This window comes from Oryctolagus cuniculus, chromosome 6, assembly GCF_051225735.1.
Source record: "Oryctolagus cuniculus isolate XC-2025 breed Fujian yellow rabbit chromosome 6, ASM5122573v1, whole genome shotgun sequence".
In the NCBI taxonomy this organism is placed as follows: domain Eukaryota; kingdom Metazoa; phylum Chordata; class Mammalia; order Lagomorpha; family Leporidae; genus Oryctolagus; species Oryctolagus cuniculus.
In genome coordinates, this window is record NC_142872.1 from 47,044,459 (window position 1) to 47,056,610 (window position 12,152).

At 40.1% G+C, this 12,152-nt stretch overlaps 1 protein-coding gene across 29 annotated transcripts in view; it reads right to left on the minus strand.

Moving 5' to 3' along the window:
- The window catches only part of EBF1 (EBF transcription factor 1), a 411,315-nt gene that overhangs the window by 133,464 nt on the left and 265,699 nt on the right, over positions 1 to 12,152 (minus strand). The gene's annotated exons all lie outside the window — the stretch shown is intronic.

A 12,152-nucleotide genomic window follows, 5' to 3' on the forward strand; every position in this document is an offset into this window, starting at 1 on the left:
TGCAAATAAAAGTCTTTTGAATCTTTAAAATATTTCCTCCCACTGTGTCAGTGTTAAGAAGATAAAGACAACAGAGAGGTTTCAGCAAGAGCTGGGGTGCATTTCTCCCTCCTAGGTCTGAGATTTCATATTTGCACTTTGTTCTTCCCAAGCTAGTTTGGTTCATCAGACCAAAGTCCCCTCATCACTATCACTATCACCCCTTCACCCCGAATCCCTGCTAATTAAAAGGGGAAAAAGAGCAATTGTGGGACTGGCCCAAGGCACAATTCAGACCCCCAGTTCATCTCATAAAGTGACTCTGAATCCAATTTGCGAGAAGTGACTCAAGCAAACGTGTTGTCTCAGAGAACTTTGACTAAAACAATGAGAAGAAATGACCTACACTTCTCCTTATATTAAACGGGGAAGGGGATTAAAACTGAAACCCACAGAGATATGTTTATTCATGCAACCTCTTACAACCAAATATAATAATTGTCTGTAATTGCAGCTTCAGCTCCTACCTCATGCTTTGACATGGGAAACAGCAATCAGCTAGCTCCCGTTTAATCCACCTATTATGTTGACTAATTAACTTTGCTCGACAGTTTATTTCTTCCTCCATTATCAGCCCCTGTCAGCCGCAAGCACCCTGCAGCATAGGGGAAACCTCCGGCTCTTTGATTGATCACCGATAGATTGACATGCAGATTAATTTAATTAGAATCACCTCACTTGAGAAATGAAAGACAATGGCAAGAGGGCTAATAGATCTGCTCTCATAATGAGGCAAGCCTCCGGAGCTAAGGCTGAGGATTTCTGATTTATTTTGCTCAATTCCCCAGTTGCTTGGAAAGACTTTGGCTTTAATTGTTCTTGGTTTTGAGAGGCATTAGCCTCTGAAGAGGTGAACTGCTTTACAAGGATTGGCACAGAGTGGGGCCTTGGTTTCAGAGGAGGAAGCCTTTTCTCCAAGTTGGCTAACAGGAACACTGACTTCCAGACTCTGTGCAACACTGCAATTTCATCACCTGAGCCGGGCAGAGGGAAGGGGCTGGGGGCTGGGACTCTGCCTATGGCTGTGAATCATCAGCCCTGCCTGGCATGTGCTCGCTCCTTGGGCTCCCACCCTACCAACATGGCCGGACTTAAACATCTCACTGTCCCCTACTTTGACCTAAATGCATGCTGAAAACATGTTGAAAAACTCCACAAATCCCACAGATACAATGAACTGCAGGTTGTGACCGTATCACTCACAATATATGCTTATTAAAATGGATAGTAAACAACAGAGCCCATCCAGGGACCCAGAGCCATTGTGCCACCTACAATTCCACCTAAAACAATGGATTGGAGAGACTACATGTAAGTTGGATGTAGTTGTTCGCAAAGTTGTTCTTCACTTTATTCATGATTGACTAACCAGGTCTGACACAGCCTGAACCTTGGCAAATATGCCTTGGCAAATCCTAAGTTAACTTGAAATAACAGGAGAAAAAAAATGAACTGTTCTTTTATTTTCAAAAAACTATTTTGTGCGGTGGCAGAGTCAATATTATTGAAGGCAACAGAAAGTCCTTTCTCTTTTTAGTTAGGCAGATGACTTTGTAGGACATTTACAATTATATAACAGATCTGGGACTTTCAAAGAAATTTTGATTTACTACAAGACCACAACTGAATAGTCACTGAAGTCGTTAGCTAAGGAGACTATAAAAGGAATCTCAAACGGTATCTGTTTCCAGTGTCAGGAAACACACAAAGTGGTTATTCTAAGATGATCGTCTTAAAAGGAAAAAAAAAAAAAAAGTGATGCCAATTCACCATGCACCTGTAAGATGCACATGCTACAGACTTAAAGCTTAAAATATTCAGTATCTTTTAAGGACACTGTTATTTAATGTGTACATTGAATAAAAACATCAAAAAACAGTTAAGGCGGAAAAAAATCTAAGCCCTATACGTTTTTTTTCTTGGCAAGAGAAGGCCACCTGGGCCTTATGTGTGATAGAATCACTTAACAAAAAGACCAATCAAAATTGGAGAAAAGTAACGTGGATAATCCTCATGCTTTTTAATTTCTAGAAGATAAAAAACTCATCTGTTCCTCAAAAACTTACAACTTCCCTACCCCTAAATAATTTTCCTGTTCCAATTTGGAAATGATCAGGATATCTTTAAATAAAATATATGCTCATATTAATCCATAGAGTAACTTGCAATCTAAAAAAAAAAACTAAAATGCGAAAGGGATGCTGAAGTATCCTTTAAAAATGGGCCCATAGTCGGAGGGAAAAGGGCCTTTACACTGAAACCTAAGATTAATGAGGTGCTGACACATTCATGTGGGCAAGGGGACAGATGAGCCTGCCAAATCTTCAGCCTGCCCAAATTTTGTCAATAAAACAGCTGGAATTTGGGACAGATAAACATAGGAAATGATTTTACCTTTGGACTCAACCATCCTGGCCCTTTTTATACCCTTTTCCACTTCCCTACCAAGAGAAAGAGATAAGAATCTAAGGAACAGGTATACTAAGATTTTTACTGCATCAATTATAATTACACACTGACTTTCTAGAACTGCACTATTTAATGCAGTAGCTGCATAGGCAGCTACTTAAATTTAAATTTAGTAAAGTTGTCAATTCTGTTGGTGAGTCTCCATAGCCACATTTCCTATGTTCATTAGCCACAGGTATCTAGTGGCTATTGTGCTGGACAGAGCAAACACGGAGTACTTCCATCACTGCACTATGTTCTACAGGGCAGTGCTGCTCTAGAATGGTTTTGAAATAAATTATTCCAATTAATTCATGAGAATTCCCAAATTATATATCCGGAAATAAATATAAGCCAAATAGACAGGTTTAGAGTTATGTACACACATATTTTTACCACAGCGTGTTTTTAGAATCAAGTTCTTATTTCTATTTACTTTTCAGTGTAGCAATCCAGAGCATGCAAATTAACTCTCAGTGTGTTCCATGGTATTTTTCTATCTGGGTCCTTCCTTCCAGATGAGGTTATTTGGTATAAGGGGTTAAGACAGTAGATAATTCTGCAGCTATCCACGGACTTTGCAGACTTGACACTGATGTTTTCCATTTCTTAGCTCATAACAGTGGTTCAGTCTTCCCTGTTTTATCTTTTCCTTGGCATAGATACTCCTAAAGTTTATTATGTGCATTATATAGCACCCTTACTTAGAATTTGAAAGAATTAGACAAACAATTTATGATTCTTGGCTCCCAACCTCTCCTACCTGATGTGTCTTTGGCCAAGTCAATTTCCCTAAGCCACAGTGTCCCTGACTATCAAGTCAGGACAACATGAGTAACAGTACCTAACTCATAAGGCTACTGAGAGACTCAGCTATTTAAAGTGGTTAGCACGGCTCCTGGTTCATATCCAATACCAATAAAGCATTAGTAGCAGTAGTAGAGCAGTTGCCACTTCGTTGGTGATGCTAAACCAAAGGTTCAAGGGAATGTGTCAGTTGATGACCTGAAGCTACCAAGAGACTACAGCATAAACTACTATTTTGAATGAAAAGATACAGGAAATATTTCTTCTATGTCTACTATTCAATGCAATCTTTCAAGTTCAAAGACTTTAATGCTCACGACTCATTACTATACAATTTAGGCCTCTTGTGAATTACAGTTTTCACTGGTTCATGTAATTTTGCTTTCAACAACTTATCTGCATCTTAACCTGTTACATTCTAGACATAAAGCTAAATGAAATCTTACTTCTTTGAAAATAGTCTGTAATTATGTATCTTCTCAATTCAGTCTAATTTTCCTAATATTTCCCATAAAGAAGGAAGTCTCGGGACTTTGTTCTTGGTTAGCATTTCCTCACCCTCATTTCTCAGACTGTCCTTCCATTCGTGTCAGGCAGGAGACCTTGCATGTCCTAACTGTATTATCTGAGATTCATGAAGCAGAACCTCTGTCTCATGAGCAGATTTTCGAAAAGACAGAAGCAGCTAAACTCAATCATGAGTGGAAGATCACGTTAACAAAAGTAGCAGCTCTTGTTCAAGAAGGGCTTATGACAAAAGCAACCAAAACGGTTGAAACCTGTTAACTTTAAGAATTTTTCCAACAAGTATGGAGCCAAAGAAAAGGTTACATATACCATAAAAGTATTTTCAATATTCAAGTTTTGAATATTTTACTAGTAAGTACCTCCCTCAAAAAAAAAAAAAAAAAAACACACACTTCTGCAAGTTGATTTTGAATGATTTAAAAAGTGACCAATCTTGATCTTCAATGCTAAGACATGATTACTCAGCAAAAGACAAGAAGGGCTCGAATTAGTTTCTTCCATGGCTTCTTTACCTCTGGCTTTAGCTTGTTCATTTCACATTAATTCTAATCCAGGGCCCCTAATAATAAGCCTTTAAAAGCAATAACTAGAAGTACATCAAATGAACAGAAATTGGGCAACATTCCTTCTTGGAACAGTACTTAACTAAAAAGGAACCAACTATTGATACACCTGTGTTAATCTCTTGAGACTTATGCAGAATTATTTTTAAAATCCAGTAACAAGAGGTTATGTACTGCATATTAGGGGTTAACTGCGTCCCTCCAAAATTCATATGGTAAAACCGTGATTCTCAGAATGCACTGTACTTGGAGACAGGGTCTTCCTTGTGTTAAAATGAAGCTATCAGAGTGATCCCCAATTCAGTCTCACTGGTATCCTAACAAGAGGAAGAAATTCAGACACACTGAGAGAAGGCAAGCATGACTACTCAAAAGAACATGAGAAGGGACCCGTGTGGTAGAGGAAATGTCCCATGTCTTGTGTTGGCTGTGGTAGTCAATACACAAATTTTTACAGGTGACAAAATTTTACAGAACTAAAAAAGTGTACTGTCACAAATGAGTGAACTAGAGAAATTTGAATAAGATAGGTGGTTTGTATCAATGTTCATATCTTGATTATAACATAGTATAATTTTGTAAAATGTTAGTACTAAAGAGACTGGGTAAAAGGCACAAGGAATTTGTATTGCTTCTCACAACTGCATTTCAACTGACAATTTTATCAATAAAAAGCTCAGCTAAATGTAAGGCATCAGCAACACTGAAGATGTCCTTCAATGGGTGAATGGATAAATAAACTGGGAATCCATTTAACTGATTATTATTTAGTGATAAAAAGAAATGAACAATCACAAAAAAGTGTGGAGCAATCTTAAATGCGTATTACCAAATGGAAACAAAAGGGCCAACACAAAGAAACTATTTAATGTGATACCAGGTATATGATATTCTGGAATGGCAGAAATAAGGAGAGAGTTAAAAAGGAAAAAAAAAAAAAAAAGGACCAGTGGTACCAAGAGCCTGGAAGGAGAGGGAGGATGAAGAAGTGGAGCTCGAGATTTTTTTGGGCTGAGACTGTAATGAAATATCTATAACCTTATATGTTGGTCTAAACCGATAGAATATACGTCACAAAGAGCAAACCTTAGTGTCAACAACGCACTTTAGTTAACAATAATTTATCAATACTGGCACGTCAATCCTAACAAATACATCACACTGATATAGGATATTAATAATGAAGGAAATTGCGCAGAGTGAGGGAAGGATTGAAGAGACATATAACAACTACATGCTTCCCACTCATTTTTCTGGAAACTTAAAACCTCTACAAAATAAAGTCTATATATTATTTATTCAGCAGGTGGAGAAAAAAAAGGTAGAGAGAAAAACGAGACACATGGACAGACACAAACAGAAAGCCCCCACAATGCCGGCAACAGCAGCAGTGGGACGGAAGCCAGAGATAGGAGCCAGGAATGCGGATTTCCCATGTGGGTGGCAGGAACTCAACTATTTGAGTCATCACCTGCTGTCTACCAGGGTCTGCACTGGCAGGAATTTGTAATCAAGAAATGGAGCCAGTTCTTGAACCTAGGTACTCTGATCTGAGACACAAGCATCTTAACTGCTAGGTCAAATACTCACCCCAAACTTTATGTATATGGCATTGATCAGACTTCTGCCTTCAACCCCACAGTGGCCACACTCACACAACTCCATGCTGAAACACTTCTGTATCCAGTCATTGAATGTACAGTCATGAGACCCAATATATCAATCTAGTGACTTCCAACCCTGAGTTTTCCAATGTAGTAATGGGGGACAGCAATGAAAAGAGCAAGACATACCAAAATATTCAGTAACTCTAATTTGGGATCATATGAACTCCATATGGAAACTGGTTAACTCATGCACATGAGAAGTTCTTAACTGTCAGTTTTACACAGCTTTGAATAATTTTCAAGTACAGAGTGTGATTCTTACTCAATAAATGCAATCAGATTGAAAAACTATGTCATCACATGAGGTTCAGAGGAGAAAATCACAGCAGAAGTCCTCAGCTGTGGTGACACTGCAAATCTGTGCAACACCTCCTTTTACAGCTTGGAAAACTGAGGCCCAAGGGGTTTTAAAGCATCCTCAGGGCCATGGGACAGATTAAGAGTAAAGGCAAGCCTGAAAGGAATCTGCAGACTCCCAGCCCAGTTCTCATCCATGGCAGCTCTGCCTCTCAAAACACTGTCTAGCCTTAAGTCTTTTCTTTGGACTCATGTGTTATCTTCCAGTTAACAATCTATGGAATCTCTGGGACTGACCATGGTTTTAGTACCATTCACATAAAATGATCTGCATCATTTAGGTCTTCACTAACATTATCCTTAAATTATTCATGACTGGGAGTGGGCACTTTGGCACAGCAGGTTAGGCTGCCTCTTGAAAAGCCCACATCCCACATCGGATTGCCATTTTCTGTACCAGCTACTTTGCTACTGATGCTGCTTCCTGTTAATGTTCTTGGGCAGTATCATGATGGCTCAAGTTCTTCAGTTCCTGTCAGCCAGGTACAAGACTTAAATGAGGCTCCTGGATCCTGGCTTTGGCCTGGTCTAGCCCTGGCTATTGTAGTCATTTGGGGATTGAACCAGCATATGGAAGGTCTCTCTTCACCCCCAATCCCCACTTTAAATAGCATCTTGAAAAAGTATATATCCTCGACCAAAGTGGAATGAGATATCCTTGGAAAAGTGCCCAACCACTAGCTTCTACCTAACTGAAAAATCCCAAATTACTCACTAAGAGCTATGGACTGGGCCGGCATTGTGGTGTAGCAGGTGAAGCAGCTGGCTGAGACACCGGCATCCAACATGGGCACCCCTTCATGTCCCAGCTGCTCCACTTCTGATCCAGCTGCTTGCTAATGTGCCTGGGAAAGCAGCCAAGGGTGGACAAAATGCTTGGGCTCTTGCATCCACCTGGAAGACCCAGAAGAAGCTCCTGGCTTAAGCCTGGCCCATCCCCAGCCATTGCAGCCATTTGAAGGGTGAACCAGCAGATACAAGTCCTTTCTGTCTTTCCCTCTTTCTCTTTCACCCTGCCTTTAAAATAAAATAAATCTTAAAAAAAGAATTATAGAGTACACATGAATCTACAACAGAATCAAAGTGCTGGCATAGGGAGTGGTTAAAAATTAAACCCACACCATAACTCAAGACAAAACTAGTTCTTATCTTAATAGGAAGACAAAAACAGATACCTCTAAACTCTCACATACCTGGGCTAAACTCGGACCTTCTGAAACCAGATTTAGTTTCTGCGTCTGTACTTTGACATGTGCTATACATGAAAAACTCCATAGTGATATAAACCTCATTCTTCTCTCTGTGGATATGGATATTTTTGATGACTCCTGTTGGTGTTCTTGGTATTTAACTGGCCTCACTGGCTTTTTTAAGTAAGCCAAACACACAGAATTATCATGCATGCTCATTAACCAAGGGCTATGGAGCATGGACATGGAAAATAGAAAAAAATTGCATATTGGTCAACAGCTTAGATGTGAGGGTTAGACAGCCCAAGTCTGATCCTCAACCATCTCATCTATAGCCATAGATAAGTCTCTTAATTACAGAAGTGGGCCGTGTACCTAGTATGTACCTACCACATCCAGGGCTTTATTCGATGTATTGGAGAGGTACCCATGAACAAAACAGAGCATTTATCCAAAAGCCACACAAAAGTGGTAACACAGAGATAGCCAGGCAATTGGTAAATAACCAACAAAAGCACATTTCAGACTGGCAAATTCTAAGAGAAAAGCAGGGGAGAGGGTGATGCCTAGGGAGGAACAATTTTTGATTGAGTAATTAAGGAAGGCTTCTCAAAGGAAGTGACATTTTGAATGAAATCCAAGTAACAAGAAGTATCCAGACATTCATTGATGTGGCAGAAGAGTTTCTCAGGGAGACTGAACAGTCAGTGCAAAGACTGGTAAATTTGAAGAAGATAAATTAAAGAGAAGGAAGGCCAATTTGTTTGCTGGGAGCAAAGTGAACCAGAGAGAAAGTAGTACAAAAACTAGCAGGATCATCCATGTATTAACACAGCGTCTGACATATAACAAGTGCTCTGCAAATTACAGTTTAAAAAGTGGAAGAATGTAATAGTATCTTTTTCTTGATATGTCTTAATAACTACAGTCATCTTCAGAACCAAGATCCACTTGGCAGTCACTGATCCAAACACTTCCAGCTATCCTTGAATATATATTGCTTTTTCTTCTTAGACAACTCTACTAAACCTAAGAATATTCTTTCTCTAAGTGTAGCACGACACTCATCAAATCCCATCTGTAAGGATTCCTTCTCAGCGATTCATATTTTCTGCCAAGGCTCAGCATAAGGCTCATGCCAAGATACATATTTTCCCAATAAGCCGTAATGGTTTAATACATCAGGTTGAAAAGCCACCATTTGTATTTACCATGTTATGTGAATTAATACTGAATTCTGAAACTATCATTAGAGCTGCTTTCAGTATAATTAATCAGCATGGCGCATCTTGAAATTATTCTGTATGAAGAGAGTGAATGCAGCTCAGGTTCCTAGCATTCTGTTGGTAAAGAATTTAATTGCAAGACCTGCTGTTTGTCAAAACAGTATCAGGACATCCAAGACAGGGGGAGAGGGACAGCGGGGATGGAGGCTGAGAATATTTCCTTTTTTATGTAAGTGTCTTTTTTTTATGTAAGTGCTTTTAAAAGCAGAATGAAACTGCAGAGGTTGGGTCCGCATTTTTTAATTTTCTCTACAATGTATTGATTGAGGAACACTACAGCTTTTTGAAATCAAAACCATTCTCCAAAATTTCTAAAATTCACACAATAACAGGGAGTTGCCTCTTTAGGCCATAACTCGGGCCATCATTTTTTAAAGAAAAACGTATTTTTGGTGGGAGTTTGGGATGAATAACCAATGGCTTCTCCTCAAACGATGGGTATTCAAAGTGTCTGTAGAAATGCCCTTTATGAAAAAAAAAAAAAAAGAAGGAAAGCAATTTCAGGAGGACAAAGGCTTCTCTTTCTTGTTCTTCACTATAGACTCACCACCTACTTCAACAAATACTACTGAATGCAAGCATGCATATGGGAACGAATGAATGTATCTTACGTCTATGTTCATATATACTATAGTCATAGACGTAACAGCCACATTCTCGTGTGATTACAATTGATATGTCTTCAACTGAGTTTGCCTGTAGACTAAGATGAATTTGGAAATTTATACCCGACTTCAGTCTCTGGGTATTAGGACATCTACAGCAATGACAGCTTGAACCCAATTCTTGTTCCTCCCCTCACCACCCTCAGTCTGGCAGTCCCAACAAGAAAAGCTGAGCATCAGGATTTAAATCTTAACCTTGAATTGTCTGGCTCCTGTCAGTTAAGAAACAGATCCATGACATGGTTTTAACATAGTCCTTTGACATTAGCATCTTTTTAGTGTCAAGATGAAGAAACAGGCTCATTTAGTCACAGTGAATTTCTCTCTTTGTCATGAGCTGTTTCCATCTCCAACTCCCCCCACCCCTTCTGCACCCTTCTCCACACCCACCAGAACTGAATGAAGCCTGTATCCACTGTTGTAGTTAAGCAAGTTTGTTACTCTAACCACAGCCTAAGGATTTCAAAAGAAAACATCCATTGTAAATTTAAAAAAAAAAAATACCAGATTTTCTACCAGGTTTATTCCATCCTGCCTTAAAGTATGAACACGGCTGAGCTCTGCGGAAAGTGATTAATTTCTTGAAAACACTGGGGTCACACTAATTGACATGACCTGTGTAATTAAGCAGTCTCTGTTTACACACCAGAAGCCCAGCCACTGTGAGGCTGAGTGTGCTTGACAGAATGTCTTTACATGTCAGAGAGCAACAACCCTCCTTATGTCCTCCTCAGTCACCTACACAGGCCCCTGATAGCTGTTCAGGGGAGACACACTCCGGCGTTGCCAAGTGAAGATCCGGCTGGTCCAGTGTGCATACAAAACGGGGATGAGAGACCAGCTGCAGTGATGACACTGGGGACAGCCCACTTATCAGGCAAGACAGAGTGTTTTCCATCACGCCTCCAGGACTCAGGCTGTCAATATCTCTGGGAAAAGCCACGTTGATATGTAAAGACGACCAGTTTTTCCAACCACAAAGACACTCTTGTCACCCTCCCTCAGAGGCAACAGGGACATAAAATTATTTGAAAACAGTGAGGGTGCTATAAGGGAAATGACAGAAACTGTGTACCTTGTTCACAAGGTTGCACTGTTGTCAGTCTCACTCTCTGGTATTAGCCAGGAGAGTTGCCGAGTAGACGAACCTTCCCCTTCGTGGACCAGTGCTCAGATTGGTCTCCTAGCCGAGGACTCCAAGGGATTTAGGGACAACCAACAACCTCACTCAGGCCCCACCTATATGTGGGGGCTTTTTCATCCCAGAGAACTACCCGGAGTTTTCACAGGTTACACGAAGGTCAGGCTGACTGGTAAGTAAAAGCCCGTTTTTCTAAAGCTGCAGTATGGGGTAAGCATTTAGCCTTGCAGTTCAGACACTGGTTAAGATGTCCTTTTCTTACATCACAGTGCCTCAGTTGGAGTCCCGCCCTAGCTTCCTGGTTATCCATACCCTGGGAAGCTGCGGTGATGACTCCAATACCTGGGTTCCTGCCACTGATGTATGGGACCTGGACTGTGTTCCCTCAGTCCTGCCTTCAGCCTGCCCCAGTCTCAGCCGTTGCTGCCATTTCAAAGGGAACAAGTGGATGCAAGCATATGTAGACTCCACTCTTCTTTTCTGCTTCCCTCCCCTGCCCTTCCCTTCTCTCTCTCTGTCTTTCAAATAAATCAAAACTAAACTTTGAACTGAAAATTGACCAATACTAGCTCCATTCTGCAACACTGCTCAGGTCCTCCCCCTTCTACACCAATCTACTCTCTGCTTAACTTCAGTGGCATTTTAGTGTTCTGCACGTGGATGGCCTATTTAGTCTCTGTTAGCGCAGATACTATCTTTGCAAACCCGCTTAAGGTTTTGCAGGATTCCAACACTCATATCCCTGAGTTGTTTTCATGGCTGTCAGATATTAGGAAATCTCCTTACTGCCTCAGTGTCAGCCTACAGACTCTGGACAATTTTTTATTTGAAACCATTAGATAATACCTGAGGGTAGCTTGAGTTGAATCACTACCTTACCCAACTCAGTAGAGATGTAACTTTGGCCAAATTGCTTAATGGATCCAAGTCTAGTCCCTCATTAGTAAACAAGGAATAATTCATATTTACACATTCTTTACAAGTACATTATGAGTGTAAATATAATTCATACAAAATACCTCACACAATGCTTCTTAAATTAAGTATCCAATATATGTGAGCTTTATCATATTCATCACTGCCCATAGATGTATATAAAGGTGAACAATAGATATATGTATTTATACACATGGATGTGGACCATGGTCACAGTAGACACAGACAAACAGTCATCTGCTCAGCACCAACTGTAGTTATGTAGAATCAGAATCAAAATGGAGTGAGTGTGGCTAAAAGCTAACTGCACATCTCTTGCTTCTGTACATATTAGCTTTGCTTGCTAATGCCTAAGGGTGTATCTTGTGAAACTATGTGGATCCAAATTCCCAGGAACTACGTTGACCGAAATGCATCCGTCACTGTTATCTTACCACCATGTCTTGGATCTGTTATTGGGTTTGTTCTTGTTAACAGTTATCTTACAACCATATTCTGGTTTTCCTCTTTATTGTTCACTGCATA